Raw genomic sequence first — 11,241 nt, 5'->3', positions numbered from 1 at the left:
GGGCGGCCGCACGCTCCGAGCCCGCAGCGCCGCGGCCAGAGCCACCGCTCCTGTCACCGCCCCCGCCACCGCTCCTGTCACCGCCCCCGCCACCGCTCCTGTCACCGCCCCCGGGGCTGAGCCCGGCCCGGCCCCGCCCGAGGGCCCTGCCGGCTCCGGGAGGGCAGAGCAGGGGAGGGCCGGGCTGTGCCGCGGTCCCCTGGCCCTGGCCTGCCCCTTCTCCTGCCCCTGTCCTTGTCTCTGTCCTGGCTCCGGCCCCTTCTCCTGCCCCGTCCCTTCCTGCCCCTGTCTTCCTCCCCATCCCCATCCCCATCAATTCCCTATCGCTATTCTTGTCCCTGCCACGGCCTCTGTCCCTGTGGTTGATGTGAGGACATCTCGCCCTGGGTTTGTCCGGCTGCACTGGGCACGGCAGCAGCCCCTGGTGACAGTGACCACACCGAGAGACCCTGGTGACACTGAGCCAGACCTGCAGCCCCTGGTGACAGTGACCACACCGACAGCCCCTGGTGACAGTGACCACACCTACAGCCCCTGGTGACACTGACCCAAATCTGCAGCCCCTGGTGACAGTGACCACACCGACAGCCCCTGGTGACAGTGACCACACCGACAGCCCCTGGTGACACTGGCTGCACACCTCCAGCTGATGCCAGTGACAACAGATTGTGACTGAAAACACTGCTTTGGTTAAAAGCAGCTGAAGCAGAGGGGTATTTCATGTGTCTCCTGAACACAATCGAAATAATCTCTCTTAAACACTTCAGAGAGGAAATATTATTATTATTATTATTATTATTATTATTATTATTATTATTATTATTGTCATTATCATCACTCATAGTAGCACTACTGTGTCAGCAGGACTGTGGCTGGCAGGACTGCCAGCAGAGGAATCCGAGCGAGCTTAGGGTGCTTCAAACACCTCGAATGAATGCAGAGGATGCTCGGCTGCCTGCAGGGTCCCCGAGCAGAGCCGGCACCGCTGCCGCGGGATTTCCGAGCAGGGAAAAGCGGCAGGAGCGGCAGGAGCTCACCTTCCGAGCAGCGGGGCGGGGTTGGGGTGCTCTGGTTCCCGGCTGGATGAATCACTGGATTTCGCTGCAGTTCAGCTCTTTCTCCATCCAAGGGGAGATTTCTGCCTGTCCCTTGGCCCCGGGCTCTCGGGGCGTTTGCAGGGCGGGGCAGCAATAAAACAGGTGAGAATTCCCTTGAACAGCCTTTAACCCCGACGCAAGGGATGAACGCCGGACAGGAGCACAAAAGCAGCCGGAGCCTGCCTGGCCGAGCTGCCCCGGAGCCTGCGGGGAAGGTGACACCTCCGCAGGGCTCTGCATTCCCTGGAGCCGCCCGAGGTGACACCGAGATCCCGTAATGCCCGGCCCCAGGGCAGGGCAGCAGTCCCGGCGCTCAGGGGGACTCAGGAACAGGGACAGGCTGTGGCAGCGCCGCCGTTTCCAAACAGGAACGCTGAACAGCAAAACAGAGCCCGCAGAGGGCACTTTAATTTGAGGGGCGCCTTCATTAATGAGGCTTTGATTGATGAAAGAAGCGTGGAGGAACTCGAAATTAAAGAAACTCGACTTGTGACTTGTGCAGTGGGGTTCCCCTCCTCCCTCCTGCTAAAGGACACTTTTGATGACAGAAATCCCAGAACTTGTCGTGTCTCTTTGCCCTTTGCCAAAGCAGAGGGGGAACTTGGGCAGGGTTTTGGTTTCTGCCCAGGCACAGCTTTCGGCCCAGCTCTGTCTTATCTGGAGCTTCCTGATAAATCACAGCCCAAGAAATGACTCTCCTGGAGCCCTCTCTGGTAGGAGGGAGGTCAAAGTGAGGAAAGGTTCATGGCAGATGTGGTATCCACCATCAGATGATGAGGGGTGATTTATTAAAACTGGAGCTTAAGGAGAATGGGGAGAATGGAGAATAAAATTATTTGATGAAGACAGAGGGAAGAGAGAGCTGGGTTTAATGAGACATCCAATCAAAAAGAAAATAATATCAGTAATCCAGGAAATGTGCAGAACCTACAGGAGTCCAGGGATAATTCTGTGTATTGGCTTTCTTGTCTTTGAGCCTAGGGAGAGGGAAGCAAAGTCAATGTCAAATCAGACAGTGAGGGATAAATGAGCCCGTGATTTTCTTGCAGCCAAATTTCTGGCACAGAATCTTGGGAAAAAAAAAAAAAAAAAAAAGAATCTACAAAAAGATAAGGAAGATGCCCAAAAATAACGCAGAGAGAGAGGGGAAATGAATCCATTGCCAGACCCAGGGGCAGTTCCACATCAGGCAGTGATCAGGATGTGAGCAATTTTAGGACCACAGTGGTGTGGGAGAGAAATCAGCCCCTGCCTTGTGTTCCTCAATTGTCCCTCTGCTAAAGAACCACAGGTAACTCAGTCAGGAAACAAACAAGAGAGGAAGGCAGGAAGGATCCCCTGTCCTACTCAAATTACACTTCAGAAAGCCTTAAACAAATTCCAGACTTGTTATACCAAAAGCTCTTCAAACTCTCACCTCATTCCTTGCCACTCCTGGTGCCTGCTGCTTGGATTTTTAACCTTCCTGGAAGAGAGACAGAATTGAGTTGTTTTATAGTGGCCTGACATGAAAAGGAGAACAATTCTTAGAGAAAACCCACATTGGTCTGGCCAGCCACAAACCCTCCCACTGCAAATGTTGCTGTGGGGGCTCTGCTGATGGTCAGGGATGATCTGGACCCTCATGTGCCAGCTGGGAACTCTTGGGGGTAGATGGAAAATTATTTAGATGTGTGAAGAGGCATCTCCAATTCAATTCTGGTCTCATTTTCCAGTCCAGCCCTGTCCTCTGGCAGTGGGAGCCATTCCCTGTGTCCTGTCCCTCCAGGCCTTGTGCTCAGTCCCTCTCCTGGAGCCCCTTTAGGTGCCACATCTACAGAGGGTTAAAGGAAATTACAGCACCCCGGGAAGAGGTTTGAGTTCTAATGGATGACTTTGAAGGTCCCCTGCAGCCCAAGCCAGCCTGGGGTTCTGTGATTTCACCAGGCTCAGGTGACACAGCCTGTGCCTGCAAAAGGGAGAGGTCTCAAACAGATCAGGAAGAAAAAAAGCAACTCTTCCTGCCCTGGGTTGTGTTGGATGTTCTGTGTTCTGACCTAGAGCAGGATTCTGGGTTTGCTGGTGAATTCAGCCTTTCCCAGAGCCTTTGGGCCCATTGTGTGCATGCATTTCACCATGTTGTGAGGCTCAAAGTAAAAAAAAACAAAACAAAAAAAAAGGTGTTAAAAGTAAAAAAAAAAAAAAGTGTTAAAGTTAAAAAAAAAGGGTTTAGTGATTCACTTACAGTAAATCTGTGATGAAATCGAGTCTGGGAGACAGAGGAAGTGCAGTCAGGCAGTGCCTGAGCAGAGCAGTTTCCATGAGCAGGGTAAACAGAGCTCTACTCATGTGAGAGATAAACAGCCCATTCTGCCAGGAATGAACTTGTCTGCCTGGGCAGCCTTTCTCAGAAGAGGCTTGTCTTGGGGCATGAAATTCATCCTGAATTTTGGGTGTCTGGGCATGACACTGAGGGTGCTAAATAGCTGTAGGAACAAAAAGATCACAGGGGCCAAGGAAAGTCAGTTCCTCAAATGGTGACATTTAGGGGGAATCAGAGAATCCCAACCTGGTTTGGGCTGGAAGGGACCCTAAATCCCACCCAGTGCCAGCCCTGCCATGGCAGGGACACCTCCCACTGTGCCAGGCTGCTCCAGCCCCAGTGTCCAACCTGGCCTTGGGCACTGCCAGGGATCCAGGGGCAGCCCCAGCTGCTCTGGCAATTCCATCCCAGCCCCTGCCCACCCTGCCAGGGAACAATTCCCAATTCCCAATCTCCCATCCAGCCCTGCCCTCTGGCACTGGGAGCCATTCCCTGGCTCCTGTCCCTCCAGGCCTTGTCCCCAGTCCCTCTGCAGCTCTCCTGGAGCCCCTTCAGGCCCTGCCAGGGGCTCTGAGCTCTCCCTGGAGCTTCTCCTCTCCAGGTGAGCCCCCCCCCCAGCTCTCCCAGCCTGGCTCCAGAGGGGCTCCAGCCCTGGAGCAGCCCCGTGGTCCCCTCTGCATGAGGATCCCTCTTGGATCAGTTTTTGGTGGAGGAGTTTTCAAGGTGATGTGTGGGAAATTAAAGTGTGAATTTAAGGAACACACCCTAAGGCACCTCCTCTGGTAGAACATTGGTTCTGGTAACAGAAAACTCACAGCCCCAGAGCCACCCCAAACCCTGTCCCCCAAGCACACATCCAGACACCTCTGGGACACTCCCAGAAACTCCACCAGACCCTGGGAAACTCATTCCAGTGCCTCACCACTCTGGGAGGGAAAAATTATTCCCAATCTCTGGTGTGAACCTCCCCCATGAGAAACTCAGGGACTGGGGAAAGGTGGGCACAGCAGGGAAGTGAAGGAGCTTCCAGGAGGCCTCCAAGGGCCTTGTGGAAAACCCCAACACCCAAAAAAGGGCATTTTGCTGGGAAAGAGTGAAAAGAAATTCACTGTGACTCAGTGAAGGAGCTCGGCAGAAGTGAGAGGAGGTGAACTCTCCTGCTTTTATAAACAAGTCTGGACATAGCGAGGGAGGCAGGCAGGGGAAAGAAGAGATTTTGTAAGGGAAAGAAGAGATTTTCAAGGGAAAGGAAGAGATTTTCCAGCCAGCACTGCAGGGATGTGCCAGCCCCAGCTGGGGCTGGGGGTCTGGGCTGTGGGAAGGGCAGCTGGGATTATATCATTTATACATTCACAGCCTTAATGCCAGCACGAGCTAAAAGAGGCTCTAACTGTATCCCCAAAATGCCCCTAAAATGCCAAAGTGCTCCTGATCGTTCAGCTTTCCAGGCAGGAGGTTTCCTGGGTGTGTTTTAGCTCCAGAGATGCAATGGAATCACTTTTTCAGACACTTTGATGGATCTGATTTTTAATTTGCTCTTACCAGACGGAGCTCAAAGCCTCAGGTACCAACACAGGTGTGCCAGGAACCCCCTCACCTTTCCCAAAAATACCTGGAGGGAAATGAACCCACCACTGAAGGGAAGGGAAATAAAGCTCCTAAAGGCAAGCAGAGCTGCCAGTGACACCTTTTTGCTGAGGAAATGTTTTGCTTTTGCTGCCTCAGGGAAAAGGCATCCCCAAGGCAACAGGGCTGGATTTGGTACTAAGGATGGGATTTCTGGGACTTCTCCCAGGAGCTGCAGGAAAGAGAAAACTAAGAACAATAACAATAGAACTAATTTAATTTTTTTTTAATTAAAAATTATTTTAAAAAAATTTTAGAAGTTAAAGAGGGTTTTCCAAGAGCCTCCATGAAAAAAATCATGGTCCAGCCCAAGTTTCTTTAGTTCTCTGACACTAAGCACACCATGTGTTGTTGCTTTTATTGAGGTCTAACCACCAATGACAGGAATTTTGCACTTAACTGTGGTGCTGGGATGGTTCAACATCACTGAAGAAACAGCCACAGCCTCTGTCTCTCTCTGTTAAGGATTTCCTGGTATTTCAGTTTTTCCTGTGTGAAGGAAAGAAAAACAAAAGAAGCCAATTGATGCTCCAGCCCCAGTGTCCAACCTGGCCTTGGGCACTGCCAGGGATCCAGGGGCAGCCCCAGCTGCTCTGGGCACCCTGTGCCAGGGCCTGCCCCACCTGAACGTGACAGAGCCCTTGGAAACACAAGGAGAAGGAGAGGAAATGGTTTTACCTGCAAAGCAGTGAAAATTTAATATATGGTGATGGCATTTGGAGAGCAAAATTTGGTTACCGTGCACTTGAATGTTTCAATAATTGCTTTTATTCCTCTTCTTCCTTTAGAAACTTCTCCCCATTTGCCAGCACCGAAAAATGTGGAGGTTCATTCCTACAACTTCCAGAGTTTGCTGAGGTGGTCTCCTGTCCCAGTGGAGAACGGCTCGGTGTTATACACGGCCCATTACAAAACGTGAGTAAGCAGTAAATAAAACCAGGAGAGAAGGGGGCATTGAGGGGAGGTGAATGTGGCCCAGATTCCCTGCATTCCCCATTCCCCTGGAATTATCCATCCCCATTTCCTGGAATTACCCATCTCCATTCCCATGGAATCATCCATCCCCATTCCCCTGGAATCATCCATCCCCATTCCCCTGGAATTACCCATCTCCATTCCCATGGAATCATCCATCCCCATTTCCATGGAATCATCCATCCCCATTTCCATGGAATTACCCATCCCCATTCCCATGGAATCATCCATCCCTATTCCCCTGGAATTACCCATCCCCATTCCCATGGGATTACCCATCCCCATTTCCTGGAATTATCCATCCCCATTCCCCTGGAATCATCCATCCCCATACCCCTGGAATTACCCATCTCCATTCCCATGGAATCATCCATCCCCATTCCCATGGGATTATCCATCCCCATTCCCACGGGATTATCCATCCCCATTCCCATGGGATTACCCATCCCCATTACCACTGAGCTCCTCTTTGGGGGAATCACCACCAGGGCACAGCCACCCACCCGAATTCCCACGGAAGGAGGAGGAATTCTGTCCCTGGGCATCCCCAGCAGCACGGAGCCCTCATTAAACACCCCAAACACAATCCCAGCCTCTGCTCAGCTCTCCAGCAAAGCTCCCCACAAACCCTCCCAAATCCCACCTGGATTCACCTCCCAAATCCCACCTGGATTCACCTCCCAGATCCCACATGGATTCACCTCCCAAATCCCACCTGGATTCACCTCCCAAATCTCACATGGATTCACCTCCCAAATCCCACCCAGATTCACCTCCCAAATCCCATCCAGATTCACCTCCCAAATCCCACCTGGATTCACCTCCCAGATCCCACCTGGATTCACCTCCCAAATCCCACCTGGATTCACCTCCCAAATCCCATCCAGATTCACCTCCCAAATCCCACCTGGATTCACCTCCTCAGATCCCACCTGGATCCACCTCCCAAAACCCACCTGGATTCACCTCCCAGATACCACCTGGATTCACTCCCAAATCCCACCCGGATTCACCTCCCAAATCCCACCTGGATTCACCTCCCAAAACCCACCTGGATTCACTCCCAAATCCCACCTGGATTCACCTCCCAAATCCCACCTGGATTCACCTCCCAGATCCCACCTGGATTCACCTCCCAAATCCCACCCGGATTCACCTCCCAAATCCCACCTGGATTCACCTCCCAAATCCCACCTGGATTCACCTCCCAGATCCTGCATGGATTCACCTCCCAAATCCCACCTGGATTCACCTCCCAAATCCCACCCGGATTCACCTCCCAAATCCCACCTGGATTCACCTCCCAGATCCTGCATGGATTCACCTCCCAAATCCCACCTGGATTCACCTCCCAAATCCCACCCGGATTCACCTCCCAAATTCCACCTGGATTCACCTCCCAAATCCCACCCGGATTCACCACCCACCAAGTTCTCTGCTACAATTTTATTTATCTATTTATTATCTCTTTACCTATTATTTATCTATTTTTAAATTTATCTATTTCTCACCTGGGATTCTCCATCAAGGATATGGCTCTGAACTAATAAAAACCTGTAATAATAGAGAAATAAAACCTAGTCAATTCTAAACAAATAAAATTAACAATATATAAAACAAAACCTAATCAATTCTAAATAAATAAATGAAACCTAGTAAGAAATAAATAAAACCAAACCAAATATAAACAAATAAAACCTAATAATAAATAAATCAATTATAAAGACATACATTTTAAAAAGCTAACAATAAATAAAACCTTATCAATTCTAAATAAGTAAAACCGCATCAGAAATAAATAAAACAACCTAATTATAAGCAAATTAAACCTAGTAAAGAAATAAACAAACCCTAATCAATTCTAAATAAATAAAACCTAATAATAAATGAAACCTAATCAATTCTAAATAACTAAAGCCTAATAATAAATAATTAAACCCTAATAAAATATAAATAAATAAATCCTCATAATAAGTAAACAAGCCCTAATCAATTATAAAAAATAAACATGTAAAACCTAACTATAAATAAATAAAACCTAATCAATCACAAAGAAATAAATAACCCCCAACCAAAAAAAAAAAATCAATCACAAATAAATAAATCAAGCCTAATCAATTCTAAATACATAAACCCCAATAATAAATAAAACCTAATAAATTATAAATAAATAAACAAAACCTAATAAGAAATGAATAAAACCCTAACCAATTCCAAATAGAACTCAATAATAAGGAAATAAATCCTAATCAAATTTAATAAATAAACCCCAACAATCATTCAGGCCAGTCCCAGGATCCATTCCAAAGGCAGAAGTCCTGGGAAAGTCCCAGCACTGGGACCAGCCATGGAAAATCCTCCCCAGCTCCCTCAGCTCGTCCTAAACAACTCTGGACTTGTTGGCTTTCTCTATTATATACTGGCTGCTGCAAATTCTTAGTTATAATAATAATTCTATTATCTAGATATGAATTATAATGATTTTGGTACAGTTTGTGCAGTTTGCAACCACTTTGTACTGCTTTAATAAAGTGGAATTTATCACCTGGCCCTGTGCAGATTGTCTGTTTTAGTGTGAAAAACATATATATTATGTTTGTATGTGACAAACACATATATTATAGTTCAGATGTATGTGACAAACACATATATTATAGTTTAGATGTATGTGACAAACAGATATAATTATAGTTCAGATGTATGTGACAAACACATATATTGCAGTTCAGATGTATGTGACAAACACATATATTACAGTTCAGATGTATGTGACAAACACATATATTATAGTTCAGATGTATGTGACAAACACATATATTGCAGTTCAGATGTATGTGACAAACACATATAGTTCAGATGTATGTGACAAACACATATATTATAGTTTAGATGTATGTGACAAACACATATATTATAGTTCAGATGTATGTGACAAACACATATATTGCAGTTCAGATGTATGTGACAAACACATATATTATAGTTCAGATGTATGTGACAAACACATATATTATAGTTCAGATGTATGTGACAAACACATATATTATGTTTGTATGTGACAAACACATATATTACAGTTCAGATGTATGTGACAAACACATATATTGCAGTTCAGATCTATGTGACAAACACATATATTATGTTCAGATGTATGTGACAAACACATATATTGCAGTTCAGATGTATGTGACAAACACATATATTATAGTTTAGATGTATGTGACAAACACATATATTACAGTTCAGATGTATGTGACAAACACATATATTACAGTTTAGATGTTTATAGTTTTGGAGCCCTGGCTGCTGAGAATTTCAGGCTTTTTGTGCTGACAGACTCTGAGCTCCCAAAAAAAAAATCTGCATTTGAGCTGAGGCCTTGGAGAAGGTTTCTGAAATTGAAATATTGAATTAAGATTATAAGTGTGCAGTTTAAATAGAAGTGTGTAATATCACATAGGGGAAAACTTCAAGTTTAAAGTTTTAGAATATAATAATGTATATAAAACAAGAGAGACGTTTTAGAGCAGAGACTAGTCCTTCTTCACCTTCTTCTCTATGGGTTTGGGTGGTATTTCATTAAATAAAAAAGTAATAAAATAAATTAAAATAAATTAAAATAAAATAAAATAAAATAAAATAAAATAAAATAAAATAAAATAAAATAAAATAAAATAATTAATTAAATATATTAAATAAAATTTTAATTAATAAAAATAATTACACATTTTTTTTAAAAAAGTAATTCAATTAAAAAGTAATTAAATAAAAAAGTCCACATTGTGGACCACAAGTAGTTAGCTAACAGTTAAAAATAATTTAATGTCATTTCTTAATTAGACAGTTTATCCTTAAAACATCTTATTGGGAGAGAGATACAACTCCATTTTTAGTTTATTAAAATAAAGTACCATAAAACTCACAGATTATAAAACTATAATATAAATAAAAACGAATAAACATCTAAATCCAAACAAAAATACCATCTCATAGATTTAATCCCCAGAAAAAAAAAAAAAAAAACCCTAAAAACTCCACATTTAGGCTTTCACTAAATATTCCAATGGAGACTGTGTGATGTGCAGTTGTTAAAGGCTTTTATTTGTGCAAGCCACTGACAATGGTGAGAATAACTCAGATAATTTGGGAAATAGCCAACAGTGATTCCATGGACCTGTGGAGAATCTCGTCTGCATAAAACAGCATTGAAGAGAAAATGGACAAGAATGCAAGGAAGGATTTAGCACTGACCTTTGGTTATCAAGAGCTGTCAAACCACACAACAGGGAACAACAATTAGATTAATTTCACCTGCAGTACTTTAAGAAGATGGGTTAAGAACCAGAAAACTCAAAGGAATGTTTGAAAATGCAAAATCTTCATCAACATGCATTTGACCAATGTGCTGGAAAAGTACATCAGGAAATTATTTTGAACTAACTGACGTGCCTCTGCCAAGCACCCAGCGCTGCAAAGGTCCCTTTTATCCCTTATTAAACTTTAAAAAATGTTGAAGAGTGAGCCTTGCTTTCACAAGCTCAATGCCAGGACACGAAGCTTCTGCCCCATCACCCTCCCCTCCCTGGGGCTGGGAGCTGATCTGAATTTACCCCACAAAACCAACGCGGATGGAGCGGTTCTGGTTTCACAAGCGCCCACTTCGAGGCATTTCCAGGTTATTTCACCATCCACACAGAGAAATCCAGCTTTTCCCCAGGGCATCTGGCAGGATTCCAACATTACCAGCATCAATTCAGTGAAGAGAATGACAGAATTATGGAATCCTTCAGGCTGGGAAAGAGCTCCAAGCTCACCTTATTGGGAATATCCTGACCAAGGAAAAGGAACCCACCCCCAGGGCCACATTCCCCAGAAATACCTTGGAACTGAACAAATCCGTTTTATTACACTTCCTTTATACGCCGAGATGAAGAGTTCTGTGAACTGCAAATTCTGGTCAAATCCTTTTTCCAGCATTTCTGGATACAGCTGAAAAATCAGAATGAGGCTGACTTGGGCATTTAGGAACTTAATTTTCCAGTTTAAATATTTGATACACAAACAAACAAATAATTTTTCTATTATTATGATCAAAATATTCATATTAGCTATTTAAATACCCACTGAATCAAGGAGTTTTTCCATCTCGCTGTCCTGGTTTTGCTGCTTCTGGCCCCCCACTGGAAAGAGCCTGGTACAAGATTTTCTATAAGCACACTTAGAGCATAAAATACAATAATA

The 11,241-nt window shown here is 45.1% G+C and overlaps 1 long non-coding RNA gene across 1 annotated transcript; it reads right to left on the bottom strand.

The window, feature by feature from the left end:
- Nucleotides 1-5,332: 5,332 nt before the first annotated feature.
- On the bottom strand, nucleotides 5,333-11,099 carry LOC128804099 (uncharacterized). The gene is made up of 5 exons (XR_008435937.1): nucleotides 10,880-11,099; nucleotides 10,252-10,405; nucleotides 7,512-7,554; nucleotides 5,704-5,891; nucleotides 5,333-5,514 (listed from the first exon to the last, which is right to left on the bottom strand). It is a non-coding gene; the product is annotated as an uncharacterized LOC128804099 (long non-coding RNA).
- Nucleotides 11,100-11,241: the final 142 nt, after the last annotated feature.

The sequence above is a fragment of the Vidua macroura genome, chromosome 2 (assembly GCF_024509145.1).
Source record: "Vidua macroura isolate BioBank_ID:100142 chromosome 2, ASM2450914v1, whole genome shotgun sequence".
Lineage (NCBI taxonomy): Eukaryota > Metazoa > Chordata > Aves > Passeriformes > Viduidae > Vidua > Vidua macroura.
Note: the sequence above shows the minus strand (reverse complement) of the source record. Positions and strands in the feature narration are given on the sequence as shown.